At 45.2% G+C, this 21,141-nt stretch overlaps 1 protein-coding gene and 1 pseudogene across 3 annotated transcripts in view; both read left to right on the top strand.

Annotated features, from left to right (window-relative positions):
• ABH1 (ARM repeat superfamily protein) overlaps positions 1-21,141 on the top strand; it is a 61,208-nt gene that overhangs the window by 18,669 nt on the left and 21,398 nt on the right. The gene's annotated exons all lie outside the window — the stretch shown is intronic.
• On the top strand, positions 8,961-9,930 carry LOC147628105 (uncharacterized; annotated as a pseudogene).

Raw genomic sequence — 21,141 nt, forward strand, 5'->3', positions numbered from 1 at the left:
TCAAGAGCCACAAGGGTGTCTTTGAAGCCCAACCTACGTGTCGGATACCAAGACGATGTCATTAGCATAAAGCATAACATGGACAGTAATGCTTGATAGCTCAACCCCAGGCCTTCTCCCTGTGTGATGTAATCGACCACCTCATCACTATAGACCCCAAAGAGCGTGGGGAGAGCGGGCACCCTTGCTTCACACCAATGGTGCTAGCAACTGTGTCGGACAAGCCTCCTGGGCATCAGACTCTCCCAAAGACCTGCTCATATAGCCTCTACATCATGTCTGAAGGTATGCCTAGTGTCTGTAGTCGCCGAAAGAGGCGCTCTTTGGGCACAGTATCAAATGCCTTGCGGATCCACAAAGCAACAATAGAGCCGTTCTCTCCGTGCCTTGGAGAGAGAGAGAGAGAGAGAGAGAGAGAGAGAGAGAGAGAGAGAGAGAGAGAGAGAGAGAGAGAGAGAGAGAGAGAGAGAGAGAGAGAGAGAGAGAGAGAGAGAGAGAGAGAGAGAGAGAGAGAGAGAGAGAGAGAGTAGCAATCGAGCATTGCTGGCGGCGGCGGCTCCTTCCTCATCGCGGCGCGAGAATCCTTCACGACGACGATCTGAGCGGTGAGTGACACACCATTGCTCCCTGTTTTGAGCTTGCTGGTTTTGTGGTTGTGTGCTTGCAGCCACTCGCACACGATGCTTGGCAAGTCCCTAGCTCCGACACGTGCGGCAAGAGTGCACATTTTTGGCGCCGTTGCCAGGGAATTGCCCTGCACCAAGCTCCAGATGCGGCTCGGGCTGCTGTTTGAAGTCTATTTTATCATGCAGGAAAGGCAAAGAGAGGCGTGTTTGTGTGTTTGTTACTGTTCTTCAGTCATTTTTCAGTTCTGTTTTCTTCATTTTCTGCACATTTCAGTTCTGTGTGTTAGTTGTTAGAGCAGTAAGTTAGTTAGTGTTAGTATGTGCGTGCGCGTGTGTAGACAGAGGTTAGAAGAGCTGCTGCGCGCTGTGCTGCTGTGTTGGTAGCCGCAGAGGGCGCCGCGGCGGCAAGCGGCCCGCCCTAGGTGCACATGAGCTATTTTTCTCTCAAAATATTTTTTAAGTAAAAAGAATTAAAAAATAAAATAAATCAACCCAACCCGCGTGGAAAGAAAATTTTTATTGAAAAAAATTGAAAAAGAAAAAACTCCTAATTGACCCCGACCCCGGCCCGGTCTCGGTCTTTTGATATATATATATATATATATATATATATATATATATATATATATATATATAGGAGAGTGAGCTTCCATATCTTTCTCTCAAGTGAAAGCTTAAGGGGAGTAAAGCTCTATATATAGTCTACCTCCCAAGGAGTGGAGTGGGCATGTGGGACAAAGCCATCAGCTTTCCCCCCACAAGAACCCTTGGACTTTCTAATTTAAGCCTCACATCTAGGCACAAATAGAGTGTTCTGAGGGCCATGGGAGCTCTGGATAGGCGAACACTGTGCTGTAAAGCACGCTAGGACCCCTTGAACGATACGCTCGTCTTGAGCTATCACACGCCTTAGTCCAGTTTCGACCATAAGTAAGGGGATAAAAACGGGTTGAAAACAAGACAAAAACAAGTAAAAACGGGGTACAAAACACCTGAGAAACCACTTGTGTGGGCTTCAAGGGTAGTTACCAACGCTCGTAGGATACCCACGTCACATGCATCTACGCTCTGCTCGGGTGCTAGAGTCTGAGCAACTAGAAAGCGTTTCAGTTTACGCAGGCTCACACCATCCCTCCACGTTAGCATCTTGGCCTTTAGTTGGAACCCAAGGAAGTGCAACCCAAGATTCACGAATAGCGGCTAGTGACTTGTCCTTTAACTTTGAAGTCATGGAAGGGCATCCTATCCAGAACTCTGAGGAAGCAAGCCAAAACGTGCCAGTTTGAGTCCCACAACCTGGATCTAGCATGTTTAGTCGTCTAATAGAGACTTTTAGTAGAGCTACGTGCTCTGAACCTGCGAGGACAAGTGAAGTAAATGAAGGAGGTGGGGAAGTAGATTCGCCATTCACATCTCATGTAGACCCTGCCCTCCCAAAGAGTGTCCATGTGGATATTCTACCCACTTCATTTAATGAAGACCCTACTGAGCTACCACCTTCTGACGCTCTTCCTAAAGTAGAGGCTCCTAGAAGTCAAACCACAAGAAGTGACATTGCGTCCACTTCGAGAGAACCTTTTGGCACGCCAAGTTTAGATGGGATATTTCTCAATGAAAATTGAGAATATGACCTACACACGGAGACTCTGACTGATCTATACACGGGTTACACATACCATGTAGGTTGGTTAGAAGTCATACGATCTACATCTAGTGCCACCAATCTAGATGAACAACAACAAATGATATGTGAAGTTATCCATAGAATTATCCAATTCGAGAGGCAGAATAGGGGAGTGAACCTAGTTTCAACTGGCCCTATGAGATTTTTGGATACGAGAGGCTAAACAACCAACCCTGTCGCAATTGGAGACTCCCTCGGTGAGTCCCGTAGATCCTTCGTATGTTGTTTCGCCTGGAGTCTCAATGCAGGTTGAGTCCACGAGCAGTAACTTTAGCTTCCCAACTTTGGCTCAACTTTCCATTAGGGAATCCACAATGCCTACTCCGATGATGAGCATGACAGAAAGTGCACCCGTTACCACTGTAGTTAGTACAACACCGCTACCTAGTGGTACAGTACCTAGAACAGTGCGTACCAGTGCATATCGACCATATGTACCTATCGTTACTCATGCTCATGTAGCTCCTACGCCTCCTGTTATGCCAATGGCGTATGCTCCACGAATGCCTTATCGGAACCCTTCTCCAAGAGGAGCTATGCCTAGTCACATATCATATCCTGCGTCAGCTGCATACATACCAAGACCAATGCCAACTCTTGTCAACCAGGCCATCCCAGAAGTGCCTCCACCAGCTATGCGTGCTCACTTAGGTGATCTAGCAACGCTTGCTCAAACGATCGGACGATCTATTGCGGAAAACATGCGTGGCATACCTGAGAGAGAGCCTAGAAGCAAGGTGGTACAAGTTGCCAAGCTCACTGAGAACTTCAGTGGTAATGAAGATGTTAGGAAGCACATTGAAGTTTTTGAACACGTGTGTGATTCCTTGGAAGAGCACAATGAGCTACATAAGTGTAAAGCCTTAGGCTTAACCTTGAATGGAAAAGCCGGAGATTTGTATCGAACTTTAAGGGTTGAAGAGCGTACTCACTATCCCACTCTCAAGAGATTGTTCTTGAAAGAATACATACGTGAGGGTGTGCTTTGGGGTGTAGCATCTCAACTCTAAAAAGCTGAACGCGAGGAAGGAGAGTCAGTGAGAGACTTTATTAGTCGACTAGAGCTTCTAAATTCTCGCTGTACTCCTGATGAGCGCTTCAATAACAACCAACTTCTTGATAGATTCATCCGAGGATTGCGCCACGAGGACATATACAATGGCCTAGTCATTAGAGGTCTTACGACGTGGGAAGCAGTCACACTGCCAATGCAATCCAGTTAGAAGACAACTTGATGATTGCAGGTAAAAAGGTGTCTTCGGAAACAAAGTCTGTTAGTTCGCAAGTATCTGGGCACGAGCCAATGACTGTAAAACCTATTGCCAAGGAGCCCAAGATATCCGAAATGTCTATAGCTGACCTTACTAAGGCTTTCCAAGAATACTTTAGGGGTAATCGAGCTCCTCAAAATAGCCATATGTACCCAAGAACAGAGCAACAATGGTGTTCGGTTTGCTTAGGACCACATAGCACGAGTGAATGTCCCACGTTTAGAGTTAAATTCAATGGGACTTGCAATACATGTGGTAAGTATGGCCATCAATCTAAGGATTGCCTAGTACTTAAGCGTATGTTAGCAAATCAGGCACCACTAGCCTGGTCAAACACACCTCAAGTACCCACATTGATACCTGCATCACCGGTCGAGCAACTGTCACAACACATAGTTCCAAGAAACCCAAATTTAGTCCAGTCTGTGCCGTTACCACCGCTAGTGCCAGGACCACAACCTCCGCATCCGAGGGTTACCCCTATAAACCAGATGGGTTGTGAGTCACATAGTGCGTGTGGGGATTATGAAGAGGATATAGATCCCACTGTTCCATATGGGATTGATACGTTTGAAATGACTTCCCAGTATTACATGGAGGATCATTTCGGGCAAGTCAAGCTTGTATAGCAAGCGGTTGCTCTCGCCACAAGAGGGCAAAACCTTAATACCTTTGCCAGGAGACCACCTCTTCAATGCTACGATTGTTGTGGAGCGCATCGTGTAGCGGAGTGCCCTAATAGGCTACAGAAGATCGCTACTCAAATGCAACCAAATCAAGGGAGCACGTCGGGAATGCCGGTACTTACATGTAATTGTTGTGGCATAGATCATTTGATTGCTCAATGTCCACATAATCCAAGTGCACCCAAGATTACGCCATTGAATTTGGTTGAGGTCACCAATGAGGCACTAGGAACCACACCTGTTGTACCCGCAAATGTAGTCACACGGTCAGTGCTTCAAAATCAAAACTACATTTTTGAAGAGAGGGATACTGCATCAATTGCTCGAGCAAAGAAAAAGAAAACGCGACGGAAGAGATTGCTTAATGCCACAAGCTCTAAACCTAGTTCAAAGACTAATATAGGGACAGGAGACGACCCTGTGTATATGAATGATCCTGAAGATGATTCTGATTCAATAGAACCATGGAGACCAAAGCCACTACTTTAAGGGAGGAACCCACTCAGGAGCGCAACGAAGGAGAATCAAGCAAAGACATAAACCGGGGGAAACAAAAGAAAACTCCTCCTACCCCACAACCAAGTCAGCTAATGCTCTCTTGGCTAGCCAGATTGACTGAGACTCTCAAAGACAAGCCACGTGGGCCAAAAACCCTCAAGAAAAAGATTGGGACTTACCCAAACCCACTAGGGGAGATTTAACAAGTGCAACACTTAAGGGGTTTGGTGGAAGAAACACAAAGAGAACTGAAGCCAGAACCTAGAAAAATGAAGATCCCAGACACAGTGTTTCCTACACAAGTTTAGCCTCACAGGAGCCATAAACCGTTAGCTATACCTAGTATCATTCGGGAAGAAAGTGAGGATAGGACATCGGGAAGTGGGTAGACACCCTTCTTGCTTGAAAGAATGTTTAGTGAGGGAATGCCTGACTCCATCGAAGAGGAAGTGATTCCATCTTCACTAGTCCCTAGTCAAGGGCCGATATCTCAAAAAGTACCGTTGAATGTGTCCAAACTAATGGATTTCATGTTCTTTGAAATCAGAACCACAATCATATCCAAGTTATACGGAGATCCTGAGCTATTCTTAGCTCTTCGGGCATTTCTCAATGGAGAACTGAAGGTGGGGTTACCACAATTTGCAAATATGGATAGACCCGATACGCTTTAAGATGTGGAGGAACATTTGGATCTACAGTCCAACCTAGATGAAGACTCGGTCGTTGAAATACCTGTTAACAAGTTGGGACAGTACTTTGAAGGTGACGAATCTAATGCAACCCTCCCCATTACTACCAAGGGATTAACTCTAAAGGGAATCCTTGATGGTGTTTGTGGAGTGAGCATTGTGACTAAAAACTGCTGGGAATCTATGGGAAGACCTCACCTAGAAGTCACAAACATAGTGGTTAAGATGGCAAACGGAACTATAGCTAAACCTATTGGAATGCTAAGGGACCTTAAGATCAAGGTTCTGGGATACAAGGTAAGGCATACCTTCATTGTAATGGATTTCTCTAAGCATCCTATGTCATATCAAATGATCTTAGGACTTCCTTTCATGAGGGAAGCATGACTGGTCGAAAAACCATGTCTAATGTCTACTTACGATTCCAGGACTCTGTCATTCGAGTTGATCTTGAGAATGGTCGCGCGCATCCTTTAGGAAGCAAGGTTATTATTGATAATCGATTGGATACCACTATTCACTCAGCCCCATTAAAGTATTGCTATACATGCAAAAAAGAGATCGATGATGGGGAAGATTTTCCTTATATGGATGTCCTATCGAGCATGACTGAGTCAGATAACGTAGATTGGGTACACCTAGCGGCAACCATAGACACATGGGAAAACAGAGGCACAAGTTGGGTAACACTTGAGGGGCAAGATATGCCACCATTAGTGCCAGTAAACATGATAGGTGTTATGCACTTGACTTTTGTTAGCAAGGAAGTGGCAAACTCCCTTGACACTGAAAGTAGCGAAGACTCTGATCAATGCGACTCCGAGTCTGAATCTCAAGAAGAAACTGACTCTGAGCCTGATAGGGGGTATGAATTGAATATTCACCCAAGTGTGGAAGCCACGTGCTCAAGGCCTAGGACAGTAACCTCTTGCAGTTCATCCGAGAGTGAGGGGGACACAAGTGAAGATCAATCAAGTGAGTCTGAATCTGATATAAACAAAAATCAGAAACTAGGTAAGAAGAAGATGAGACATAAGCGACAATGCTATCGAGCTAATGTACGAGCTAGAATAAACAAAGAGAGATCCACTGCAGAATGGCTTCGTTATGTAGGAGCATATGACGCTCATCGGAAGTTAGTGGATAATTGGGGAGAATACTTCCAAAGTGTCATGTGGTGTAGTTCGCAACCTCATGACATCGCCCAATTAGAAATCAAAGAGAAGCCGAAACTAAGTCGTACTGCGAGAAGGCGTCAAAACCGAGAGTTAGCTCAGCAACAAAAGGAAGCGGAATTTAAAGAAAAAAACATGGCACAACAAGAACCGGTAGACTTACATCGCGCACCCGAGCATTTCAAATCTTTTACCACGGGGGAACGTAAAGTCGTCTACACAAAAGCCAAGGAGATAGAACTAGCAGATCCACGTGAGGAGTCTAAACCAGTTTTTATTGCCCAAGACCTCACCAAGACGGAAGAAGCTACACTTAAGATGCCTCTTAAAGAATTCAAGGACATATTTGCTTGGACATACCATGATATGAAGAGTGTTCCACCCTTTGTGGTGCAACACACAATTTCAATGAATAGCACTGCTAAACGAGTCCAGCAACGTTCCTACCAAGTATGCAAAGATTGTACAAGAGGAAATTGAAAAGCTTATAAAACGTGGATTCATATATCCTATTGAGCACTCAGAATGGGTCTCTCCGATAGTCATTGTACCAAAGAATAATGGGAAACTCAGAGTGTGCGTTGATCTCAAAAAGGTTAATGCAGCCACCAAAAGAGATCATTTTCCCTTGTCGTATTCGGAACATGTGCTTGAAAGAGTTGCAGGCAAGGAGGCTTATAGCTTTTTAGACGGGTACTCTGGTTATAATCAGATCACAATTACAGTAGAGGACCAAGCTAAAACAGCTTTTATAACGGAGTTTGGAGTGTTTGCCTTTCGTGTCATGGCCTTCGGCTTAACCAATGCATCTGCAACATTCCAACGATTGATAAACACAGCCTTTAAGGAATATCTAAGGGACTTTTGTGAAGCCTTCTTAGATGATCTTTGTGTTCATTCCTCTTGGGATGAGCACTTGATGTTTTACGAAAAGTATTTGAAAGGTGTAGATTATATTGCATCTCATTGAATACTTTCAAATGCCAATTTTGGATTTTATTCTAGGGCATATAGTGTCCAAAAATGGGATTTCCACCGACGAAAGTAAAATCAAGGTCATTTTGGAATTGCTCCCACCCACCAACTATAAGGGAGTCCAGCGCTTTATGGGCCATGTTGGTTATTATCGAAGGTTTATTTTATTCTTCGCTGAGATAGCTCGATCATTGTACAAGCTTCTCATCGAGTTTATTTGGACCGAAGATTGTGACCGTGCATATGAGTTATTAAAGAAGGCCTTTGCGAGTGCTCCAATCTTGGAAATGCTTAACTGAGATTTAATCTTCCATGTGCATATTGATGCATCAAACTTCGTTATTGGGTGTGTACTAACTCAACCTGGAGAACATAAACTAGACTACCGCATTAGCTTTGCCAGTCGCCAGTTGAACGATGCTGAAATGAACTACACCACTACGGAGCGAGAAGGGTTGGTAATGATATATGCAGTAAAGAAATTTCGTTATTACCTTCTTGCCACCAAGTTTGTTTTCTATGTGGATCATCAAGCATTGTTGTATCTGGTAAACAAACCATGCTCCACAGGAAGAATCACATGATGGTTGTTGATTCTTCTTGAGTTTGATTTCACTGTTATTGTGAGACCTGGCAAAAAACATGTCATGGCTGATCATTTGTCTCGCATACCTAATGGTGAAGCTCCTACGGGAGTTGATGATGACGTACCTGACACTTCCTTGTTCATGGTGGAGACAATGCCTGAATGGAGTGAGAAGATTGTTAACTTCTTGGTTAACGGTTTTCCACCCAAAGAGCTTCGTAAAGATCTAGCTTGAAAGCTGATCAAGGAGTGACCCTATTGTCTAATGGTCGAGACTCTTTATAAAAGAGGAAAGGATGATGTTCTTAGGCGTTGTGCTCGAGAGGATGAGTATCTACAACGCTACAAGAAACCCCAGCGGAAAGATCAGATGCCCCTACATCCAATTAAAGTAAACCAACCGTCTGAAAAGTGGAATTTAGACTTTGTAGGTCCAATTAGCCCAGCGGCCCATAACACACAATCTCGCTATATTATTGTGGCCACTGACTATGTGACCAAATGGGTTGAAGCGAAAGCGACACGTAAGGCAGATGTGAGGACAACACCCAAGTTCCTCTTTGAAAATATAATCACACGCTTCAGTTGTTCTTTTGAACTTGTGAGCGACAATGGTACGCATTTTATAAATGAAGTGATTAACCTTAATCTCTATTCTGACAAAGACAGTTGAGGCTCATCGCACGGATTGGGATCTAAAGCTTACGTCAACTTTATGGGCCTATCGTACTACGTACAAAGTGGCTATTAATTGCACACCATTCAAGATGGTATATGGCCAAGAAGCAGTCATGCCGTGGGAATTTGTCATTCCTAGTCTTCGTGTTGCTACTCAAGAAGGCTGGGATGGTAATCCCTTAGTAGAGCGTTTGTATATCCTTGAGCGGATAGACGAAGAAAGACAATTGGCGGTGTACAATGCCCTTGTAGAGAAGGATAGAAGGAAGAAATGGTTTGATCGCCACCTAAAAAACAAGGACATCAAAGTTGGGGATAAAGTCTTGATGTATGGAGTGCGTAACGAAAAGAAGAAGCTAAAATATGCTGGTAAGGGACCGTACAGAGTATGTGAAATTACTCCGCAAGGTACCATCCGAGTGGAGACTCTCGACGGAGTTGAAACCGTTGGATTCCTCAATGGGAGTAAATTCAAAAGATACTATGATCCCCTAAGCCAAGAGGAATTACATGCAATCCATCAGAAGAAGGCAGCTAAAGAACAGGTTGAGCTTAAGAAGATACAAGCGAGAGTTGAAGCTAAAGAACGTCAGCAGCGTGTTAGGCGCCAACGAGAGGCCAACTTAGGGACTACGCAAAGCATTTTTCGAGGAGGCCGAGGAGGATTCACTAGAATCTGACTCGCCTCTACGATACCCAATTGAGCTACAGAGTCCTTACGGGAAGGTGCTATATAATGCATTATTGGATACGGGAGCTCAACACAATTTGCTGTCATATGGAGTGTGGTGTCAACTTGGAAAACCACCCTTATCCAAGAGTACCATCCAAGTTAAGGGTATCAATAAGAAGAAAACTACTGTCTCGGGAATTCTGCACTCCTGTTGCCTATCACAAGGGGTCAAAGCTTTTTGGTTATGCCTGCTGGTACCATGGAGAGAGAGAGTTGGTTCTTGCGTTGTAACTCGCCTGGTTGCCCAATCAATACTGCACTTGGTGGCTAACATCCATCCACTCAGGGTCCCGCACCTAAGTCATCAACTTTGGACAAAACGCTAGATAAGGAAAAATCACAAAGTCAAGTGGCTACACCATCTTTGATTGTTCACCACTCCTCTAACGCTTCAACGCCAAGAGTGGAGACAGGCAGTGTGGTCCCCAAGGCTCCGCTTACTTTACCGAAGAGTACATACAAATGGGTCCCAAAAGCTTCGTTAACGGCTACCTCTACTGCTCAATCTCGTTCAGACAAGAAGCCTTGTAGTAGGAAAGTGCCCTAGAAAAGGCAAGGTAACATCACGTTGGATTCCTAAAATATTATTAGCAGCCCAAGGGTACTACGAAGGGAATGACCAGATTTGGGTCCCTAAACATAAGCTGAATTCCTCTGCATCGCATGTAAAATCTTGTAAGCCAAATGTTGCCACCCCAACGACAATTCAAGACCGTGGTAAGGGAAAGGTAACAGAGTACTCCACACCACTTCTTCCAGAGCTAGTTTGGATTCCCAAACGATATCAAGCGATACCACCTAGCTCAGGAAGGGGGGAGTCACAGGAGGCTTCTAGCTCCTCATGCCATTCACAGGTTGATATAGAAGTTTCTGCACGCTCTACATCTACCCTTGTCAATATCCACCAAGAAAAAAATGAGTCTACGTCTCCCCTTGTAAATGTATCGTCGGAAGCCATATCCTCCGTTCATTCATGGGAGCGTACACTACCATCTCTGCAACTTGATGTGGCCATAAGGGTCATAAAAAGCTATTTGCCCACATCACCACCTATAACCCATTGGACAAATTGGTTCCAAGGAGCTACAACATCATTGCAAAAAAAAGGATCTTCCCAAGGAAGGGGGGAGCATGTACTCACGTTCGACATTCTATTGCTTTCTCCCTAACCTTCTCCCTTGACCATTTAACTTCCAAATTCGAGGGAATGTATATATATATAGCTTCATACACAAAAAAGAAAAGAAAAGAAAAGAAAAGAATAGTAAAAAGAGCAAGAGCACATTAAGAGGAGAGTTATCCGCCGCACACAATTAGAAACAAGATTGACCTGTCTTCATGAACCTACTGATGCTATATCTGTGTTTGCAGATATGGCAGATGCACGAGCATCACACACACTTCATCCACTCCCACCTTTGGTAAGAGGTATCATCTGTACCTTTCTCAGATATTTCACAGGTGCTATCCTGTAATTAAAACCGAATTGGGTCATATTGATGTACTAGCCAGCGAGGGAAATGTTGAGGAATTAGAATGGCTAATTTGCCTATTGACCACGATTGACCCCTACTCTGTAGAGGACGTATCCCCGATAGCCCAAGTCTTTACTTTTCCACAGGAAGACTATTCTCGCATACACACAACAGTGCGCAATAAGCCATGTCGCACTCTCACTAGTCTCTCCACCACAATAAACATATATGTAAAGCGAGTTTTGGAGGGCTTTAGAAGCTCAAGATTACTATTGGCCTTGTACATGCTCAAAACCTTTGGCCTCTTTGTGACAAAGTTCACCATGTTGGATGCAGCTAAAAATATATGGCTCACCTAATCAAGGTTCTCCACATCCTCGTGTGTTGCACAAGGTGTCCACACAATCTTGGGGAACTCCTTCGCATGGATGCACAATTGGACCCATTGTCCGTGATCACCTGCACAATATTATCAGGGCCACTTTCATTGATTGCTTGGCGCATGTGGGACATAATGAACTCCCCTGTAACCACTGTCCCTGCCACCAATGCATCTATGGCACGAATGAATATTGTGCCTCTGCAGGAGGACACAAGAATGTTGTGCACATTTCTCTTCTGCACATCTGTCCACCCATCACAAAGCAAAGTACAACCATACTTTGCCCAAGTGGCCGTGAGTGGCTCCATCTCGATCTCTACATCCAGTTGCTCCTTGAGAATCTTAGTAGTGCGCAATGTTTCATAGAAGGGGCCATCCCTCTCACACCCAATGCGGGAGATAGCTCTCATTGCCTTCTTCCATCTCTACATCGAGTTGCTCCTTGAGAATCTTAGTAGTGCGCAATGTTTAATAGAAGGGGCCATCCCTCTCACACCCAATGCGGGAGATAGCTCTCATTGCCTTCTTCCATCGAGGAGTCCTGACAATGTGGAAGCACAATCCACACTGAATAAACAACTTCATCAACTCTCTCGTTGCCTCTTTCATGGCAACCTTCTGCATCCCTGCCTGCACATGTCCTTTCTTGAACATTGGAAGACTGGTTCTTTTGACTCAAGGTGCCGAGCTAGAACCACTTGCAACACCACCTGCAACATCACCATTGGTATCTTCCTCTCCAATAGTGCGAGTCCTCTTGGAGACACTTTGACGTACTTCAGGCTCTCTCAAATTGGGGATATCCTCGAGGGGGATACCTAGCTGCATGGCCTTTCAAGCCTTTAGGCTATCATAGATTTCTTGTGGCACATGCTTACATGGCCCAATGCCAAAACCCTTTGTTTGTGACAAATGTGCCTTTAGCCTGGTGACACTGCCATGGTGCTTATCTGCACAAAAGTTGCATTTCCACTTTCCAGAGCCTGAGCCACCATATCTAGACTCGAAGGTGACATTGTTTCTAAGAGAATCACATATTCGAGGCATCCTACAAGGCGGGGATAAATGTAGATTGTTGGCCCTGCAAGTGCGACACATAACATAAAGTAATCTCATTTTATGGATTTCACTGTCATCTTGGCAATTGTAAAAATACTCCAAATTCACCCCATATTACCCAAGGCAGGTAGCCTTAGACCTCAATAGAGCAAGGGGAGGAAGATATGCAATAAATATTCATGGAAGAGAACAAAACGTGCTGCTTTGTGAGTTGTGCAAAGAAAACATACATAAAGCAAAACAAAACATTAATCCTTGAAAAGACCACCACAAGGCCCAAGGATACCGAGGAGCACAAGGGTTGACACGGGCACTGATTTGTTGGCGAGCTGGTACACAAGACGATGAAAACGTACAGGCGGCCTCCATTGGGAAACATGCACGGAAAACCAGGTACGAAACGATGTGATGGGTTGAAGGGTATTATAATATTCGGGCTGATTAAAAAACGCGTTTCGTACAACACGAAACGTTTTGTATGTTTCAAATTGGTACGAAATATGTTTCTTTGCAACTGTGATACAACTTCCATGGACACCAGTCCAATGTAAATACATAATGAGAAAGCATGGGTGGACCAATTGGGTGGCCAAATGGTGACACCATGGGGTCACTTGCCTCAGGAAGGGCACAATGGTATTAGAAGACCACCTCGCGGGGAAACCTTCACATAGGGCCCTCTTAAACATATGAACCAAAAGTGTAGCCAACACATTCCTCGCATGGAAGAAGTGCTCGGCAAGCAGCCCATCATGATCCTGTGCTCTCCCATTTTGCATCTTGTCAATAGCATCTCTCACGATGCTCAAGTGGAAGGAGGAACGGGGGGGAAGAGGCTTAGCTGGGTGAGGGACGGGTGGCTGTCTAGGGACGTGGTAAAGGGAGGTGGCATAGGCATTGGGTGAGGTGATCGGGGTCGGTAGGCGAGATCTTAAAGATCCTCTGGGCCTCCTTGCAGTCCTATCCCAAAAATAACTGGTACAACTCTTACTTAAGATTGGCTCAACAGGCTTGCTTATTCCTCCGTGTGAGATGTCAAAAGATTGCTCGTGCCTGCTAGTAAGTGGTGGAGCCTAGAGAAATCTCCCATTGCAAGCGGGCATGGGTCTCACGACACTCCTCATCATACCAGCTCTTCTGTGGAACAGAACCACCTGGTGATTTGGGATGCCGAGTTTACCAGTTAGACAATGCATGATGTGTTCTGTCAGTTGGTTGAAGCCTTATAAAGGACCTCCTCTCTCTGTTGTCCACGATGAATAGGAACCAGACATAGTGGACGAAGTTGAAGTTATGGTCTCGGAACAGATCCTCTTACATTGTTTCCAGCATGGATCTGGCCAAAGAGAAAGATAGTTCCGCACGAAGTTTTAGGACTGAGGGACACATGAAGTGGTGTGGCTTGACAAGAACTTCTTCGAAGATTATGTGGCATGATTGTTGAGTACTTTGTGGCTTTGCCGCTTTTGTCAAGTTAAGCAGAAGGGGATGTCACGTGCATCCCGCACTTGCATGCCACATGGACATATTTGTACAGCCGGTGCAGGACCCGGAGTGGTAACTGCTCCCTTGTGAACCCTAGTCCGGGAGACGGGTTAGCGAGGGTTCTACCCTAAGCGTCGAGGGTTAGGTGTATAAGTCCCATACGTGGTCTTGGTCGAGTGCGCATGTCCCGCACATGGAGTAGTGCTTGTCTGCACCGTGATTCACCGTTTGGAATGATGTAGAGGTGTATGGGGCTGTTGTAACCGAACGGGGACATGGAGGAGAAGATTAACATTTCAAATATGCAAACAGAGTATAACACAACAGGAAGCCACAAAATATAAAGACAGCACATTGAGCCAAAACGGCTGGCCCCCCCTAGGAACTTCTTTATTATGTAGAAGCTTTACAAGAAATCCAAGGTGAGGGTGCAGAAAACACCAGATTTTCCATAGTTTACTGAGCTGCTTTCCTCCAAAGCATACAAGAGACTTTCACAGAATTCTCTTCCTCAGAGTCAAGACAAATCTGTCCCGCAAAACAGTCCCAAAACAGTCCCAAGACAGGCTTCAAATCAGGCCCAAAACAGTCCCAAAACTATTTTCAACATCTGTCCCAAACAATCCTGTAGGTGACCAGCTGAAGATAGATACTTTAGGGCTGCAACCACCACCTTGAAGGCGGCCAGAAGTGAGAATGAGAGAGTGAGAACCCGTCGCTGTCACACGTGTGGAGGCTGTATGGCTGTCTGTACAGCCAGCAGGCGGCCAGCTTGGAGGTGGTTAGCAGCAGTACACGGCTGTTGGTCAGCCTGTAGGCGACCAGCTCCAAAGCAGGGCATAAGAGAGCGTAAAGGTGCTGCTGTTGGCCAGCTGTAAGACCAGCTTGGAGGCGGCCAGCAGACAAGAAAAACAGCAAAGCAGGTGCCGGCTCCCCTTGAAAGAGAGAGATTTACCAAGCTGTTGGGCTGTCCAGAACCGGGTGAAGAGGACTCTAAACAGACCTGTATGGCCAGTGTAGAAGAGAGGGATTTAGATGCCAGCCCGCCAGTGCTCTCATGCGCATGCTCGGACAGCCCTTCCTCCTTTTAATAGAGTCGACCAGCTCCCTCTTTTTAGCTGTGCTTTTCCCTTTTTGCCAAAAGTGGCCTTGGCTGCCAAGATTATCCCTCTTTTTGCTTTTCCCAACTTGTTGCCCAAGCTTGTATCTAGGTGCCTCCTTTTATCTAGGGATCTATGCCCAAACAATCAAATGTCCGGCCAAACTTAAATATTGTCTGAACACATTGACTTATAAACCATATAAGTCACATGAATGATTAAAATCCATGTTACTCATGCTTTATGGCCATCTTTTAGGCCAATCCTTCCTTGCTTGTGAATGCTTCAGCTTCCTTCTATGGAAAATCCCCGTTCTCACCTTGGTTCCATTTTGATCGTGGGCTTGCCCCAAAACACTGATCAAGGCTGGTGAAGGGACCAAATGGTGACATCCCCTCTGCCTTATAAGTAGTTGTCCGCAACTGTATAAGCTTAGTACGACCACGACACTCGTCTAGTGTAGCATATGTAGTGCCAATCTGAAGTATCCAACCATAGCCATACAAAAGAATACTTCCACCTGAATTTTTTTGTAGTAACCGACAAGCACCTTTCATATTGGGAAATGTCCATGCTGGTGACATCCTCGCCAGTTTTGCAAAAGTTGTCCGCAACTTTAAGCTTCAATCCATATATTCAAGAGATAATCATGTCCCAAATAAATGGGCAAGACTAGGCAAGTCTCCATAGATCCATAACCGTGTGCCAACTTCCACGAAGTGGGTGACTTTACCAGTTACAGTCCCAGTTGGATATTCATCCGGTACTACAGAGGAAGATATGGGCTCAAGTCGAAAACTCAATAAGTCCACATCCACAATCTGAAGTCAGATACGGGCACAAGAGCCCATTGTATCGAGAAACAAATTGTGGCCAAGTCCACCGGCCATATCAAGAGTCAGACACAGGCACAAGAGCCAATTGTGTCCCAAACATGTATAAATCCATGAGTAGCTGTGAGTACCTGCAAAAAGAAAATAAGTAGAATACATAGCCACAAAACATCTTGCCATTCCATTGGAGTGCATAAGGGCACCACCTCTATGATCCATACGGATGCCCAAGCCTAACATGTTGCGCATAACCGTCAAAGGTACTTGCATTCCACTTCACCAGGGCAACGGCTCTTCCATGAAGTCAAACATGCTTGCCAGGGTTTTCCCTTCCATGAGACTTCACTCACCAAGGCAACGACCCTTCCATGAGTGCTTCTCGCCAGGCTTTTCCCTTCCATGAAGTTTCACTAACCCGGGTTAGCACTCGTCCATGAGTGTTGATAATACTCACCAGGGTTACCACTCTTCCATGAGTGAATCCATCCACAATTGGCGTAGACACGGTTCCCTGCCAACGAGATGCTAGATCACATGACCCTTGGCGTAGACATAAGTCCCCTACCAAGGAGGCGTCATGTCCACTTTACCACATGCTCTTCATGTCAATATTTAGAACATACACTTAGGAGGAGAGGTGGGCTCAAGTTTACTCTACTACGTGCACTCCATGTTGATACCCTGACCACACTCTACCACGTATTTTGACGAGAGACTTGGAAGGAGAGGTGGGCTCACACTTAGGAGAGGTGGGCTCAAGTTCACTCTACTACGTGCACTCCGTGTTGGTACCTTGACCACACACCTTGGAGGAGAGGTGGACTCACGTGCACTCTACCACGTGCACTCCGTGGTAGTATTTTGACGGGAGACTTGAATGAAGGAGAGGTGGGCTCAAGTGTGAAACTTAAAGATAAGAATGAGTCACATGCATAGACATCTTGGTGCTCCATGAAGATTTCTGTGTATATAGTTTTACAGGCATTTCGGCCGCCAATAGTTTTATAGGCATTTTGGCCGTCAATAGAAATCCCAAGAAAAGTCCTTGATCCATGAGATATCCATGACTTCCATCAGTCATTGCATCCTAAATAAAGGGAGCCAAAAACATACTCCATGCCTGTAAAGGAAGCCATAGAGCTGTATACATAGTTGCAATGAATCGCGTTTCATATAGTTTGAATGAAATGAAACGTTTTGTAAATGTTTCATACGAATGAAACGTTTCATTCGTGTCCACCTGGGAACTGTTTGATTTAAGGTTTTTTACCCAGATTCTTTAGTTTTAACTTGAAAACATGTTTTAATGTGTAAATGATACATGTTTAACATTGTTTTGCAGGGAAGGCAACATATTTTTTACATATTATAAACTTGTATATAAAATTTGGGACCTGTAACCCCCCTGTTTTGTATGAAACGTTTTTGAAACGTCTGGGATTTGAAAGAAACGTTTATGAAACGTTGCTTGAGGTTGTGTGTGTGTGTGTGTGTGTGTGCAGGCTAGCTGCCCTCCTACCCAACATTGGTATTAGAGCTTGGTTAGGGTTAGGGTTAGGATTACGCTTTGGCCTATTGCACACAGATGAGCACAACTCCCCTTGCAGCTGTCGAATTGTTCTGCATGTCGCCTGCCTTTGAAGCCTGTCGATGAATCTGAGTTGACTCTACCTGCTGCTTGAACTGTTGTGTGCCGCCCCTTTGAAGCCCGTCGACTGTACCTATTGCCGGAACTGCTGTGTGCCGACATGTTCTGCCCGACTGGACATGCTTTGCGGCCGCCCGACTATACTTGGTGAGTCTGCGTCGACTTGCTGTCTTGCGTTGTTGCTTCCATGTGTCACGCACGACTGCTGTCGCATTCTTGACCTTGTGAGTTGCCAACTGAACCTGTGTACCGATTGTACCAGCTCTGACGTCCTGCGCGGCCCTACAGATCTGCATAGCGCTGCCACTCTCTTGTGCCGCCCAGTCTACACCTTCTGCCTGACCCGTACTGCCCGACCGTATTTGGCAAGCACTGACGGTGTAAAGATGTCCGCCCACTTGCACACTATAAAATTTGGGGCATTTGAAAATTTTCAAAAATATCAGCCCACAGGTTTACAGATTTATAGGTTTGTGGGATTTGGCAGTTTCTGACCTGAAATTGCACGTTTTGTTTGTTGCAATTTGGGGCTTTTCACCATTGAGCCTGCAATTGCAACATTGGTACACATTGGCATTGATTTCAGCAGATTTGGTGCGTAATTGCACTAGAAATTTGGGGATTTTGCAAAAATTAGCACTATTTGCAGGTCTATTATAGACATTTGCAGGCATTTTGGGTGTTACAAGCACATTTACTTGGCATTGGGACATTTCTCCCAATTTTTTGGGCCATTTTGCAACATTCGACCAATTTACCTTTGATTTTACCAGATTTGAGCACTTGTAGCTCGTACAGGTGTTAGCTGATTGTGTTTTTCACGGCACGTGTATACATTTGTGGTTTGTTGTAGTATATGTATGCCATTGTGGGCACTTTGACAGATTTGCATCATCGTGCAATACACTTGCAAATTTGGGACATGCATATGTATTTCTTGTGGTGAAGGAGTTTCCTTTCAGTCCATCGATTATCCTGCTATTTATCTCCCACATTCTTACGGTTTTGCTGGGCATTGCCTACTTGTAGTGACTTGTGACAGATTTGTTGTGTTGTCATGGCCAATAGTAATAATGACTTCTTTGGCATGCTATTTCAAGAGGAAAAGCTCAATGGGGATAACTACCCTATGTGGGCTTATATGATGCGTCATGTATTGGTTGCCAAGAATGTATGGGTATATATGGATGGCACTGAGAAGCGTCCTCTAGCACCTGCTCCAGCGGAAGGTGAAGTGATTCTTGCTCCCCCTCCTGCAGGTCCACCTCCTCGTTCTCCTCCTATATCCCAAGCACCCTTTGCAGTGGTGCAGGAACGAATGTGCGGAATGATATGCCTCTGGCACGAGAGAGCAATCAACGCATGGGCCTAAGCATCCCTAGCGTCCCAAGTATGTTGCTACTGGTGGGCCTTGGCGGCGTTGTATTCAGGTCGCAATGAGGCTCGTGCAGCTTACCTTTGGGGCAAGCTTGAGATTGACCGCATGCTTGAAGGTGACTGTATCGATCAATACCTTACGTATGTGAAAGACCTACGAGAGCAGCTCATTAACATTGATGAGGTCTTGACAGATGGCTATCTTGTTCAAACAGTTTTGCGTAATTTACCAAACTCTTATTAGACATTTGGCACCACTTTGCGGTTGTTGGCTGGTAATGCACCTAATGCGGTCACTTTTGACAACCTTGTGACTCTCTTGCTTAGTGAAGAGTAATCCTGTTTCAACAGGAACAACATGATGTCTGCTGAGTCAGCAATGGCTGCTCCCTTTCGTGGGAATCGATCTGGGCCTAAACCTAGTCCATCGGATCCTCCCAAGACAGAGGACAAGCTTGAAAAGAAAAAGCGCTGTAATTATTGTAGGAAAACAGGGCACACCATAGAGGTATGCAGGAAGCGTATTGAGAGTGAAAAAAAGAAGAAGCTGGCATCTTCTTCCACAGGTGCAGATCAGGCGAGTTCGGCTACACATGTATCAGCCTTGACCATTACATCTTCATCACGTGCAGAGATGTCTTCTGATGACGTTGCTTTTGATGACTATGCTCTATAGTCAGTACTTCTTGGTATGCATTGTCTGGCAGATGCATTTCAGAGAGGGGGGGGGGGGGATTTTACTTGCCCACATGCAGTTGGTGATGCCTCATGGTCACTTATGCTTGTCTATGCTAGACACTTTCTCTTATGTGATGTCTATTGGAGATGCCTTTTATTCTTATTTCCCTTGCAGCGGGATTGTTTCTAGAGTGTTGACATTGTCACTTTCTCACATGTGATGTTTACTGGGAGTGCCTTTTACACACTTGGCCAGTGTTGGCTTGCCCTCATGGTTTTGACATGTCACATGTATATTATTCATTGTGGGATTATGCATCTTTACACTTGCCATACATGCCACTGATCATGGCATCGCTGAGAGTTTACCCATTCTCGCATAGCATTGGCTGATGCCCGCCCCGTGCCCCCACTTTTTCTCCCGATTTTCAGCTTTTCCCATTGTTGAATTTTTATTTTTATCAGCCCTACCATTGCTGATTTTTCTTCATCGGATCCTCCATTGATGAGTTTCTATCTTGCAGCTTACATTGCATGTCTCACAGGCATGACTTCTGGATCCTGTTGCCTTTACACATGCGTATATTTGCTACCTCTTCTTATGCTTATCACTGGTGCAGTTGCAGAGCTATGCTTTGCTCTCTTGTTGTCATTGAGGTGGATTACATGCAGTTCAGCTTGGCATTTCGATGCTTGCCTTCAGGGGGGTATTATGCAATGCCTCTTGATTTGATGCAGTTGATGTCCACATTATCTTTGGCATGCATTTCAGGTGATGCATTTATGTAATACTGTGCTCTAGCATTAGCATTATGACATTGGGGATTCTCCTTTTCCCCGTCATATAGTGCTTGCTTTTCCCATTGGCACTGCGGTTCATCTTTGCCATCGTGATCTTTCTTGATCACTCTTACTGTGGAGCATAGTGCAGGGCAGCATTCACAGCTTTATCACCTTGCTACCCGTTCACACCGTTCACTTGAGGGGGGTTTGTTGGTCATGTCCACTCGCGGCTAGTTCAGGTGTGAACCCAGCTTACTCACGGGCATTTTTTCCCTATGATTGGACGCATGTTTTTTTCCCGTGTGAACACACTTCTGTGTGTTGGGCACTTAGCCCTAGGCTTTTTAGTACTCACTTGTACTTTCATTTGATTTTCATAGAGTACATCTTTTCCAGCACTCTCGCGTTTCTCTGTGCTTGAGGTTGTGTGTGTGTGTGTGCAGGCTAAGCTGCCCTCCTACCCAACATTTGATCTTTTCTTGTCCTCATTGTTGGAAAGGAGCCTGTGCTTCCGAGGAAGCTTATGCTTTGATACCACTGTAGCCGAAGGGGGCCAAGAACAGAAGATAAACGCTTCAAATATCTCTGTACCCTGAGACCACCTTCTATAGCGTTCACAGGAGATAGGCGTCGGTCTCATCGGCAGAGTCCCTAAGAGGGGTGCAAGTTAGCTCACCTCCCAACTATAGGTTCTATGCTTTGAACCACCCCCGAGCC

The sequence above is a fragment of the Cibotium barometz genome, chromosome 19 (genome assembly GCF_041138505.1).
Source record: "Cibotium barometz isolate CiBa-2024 chromosome 19, ASM4113850v1, whole genome shotgun sequence".
Taxonomy (NCBI): domain Eukaryota; kingdom Viridiplantae; phylum Streptophyta; class Polypodiopsida; order Cyatheales; family Cibotiaceae; genus Cibotium; species Cibotium barometz.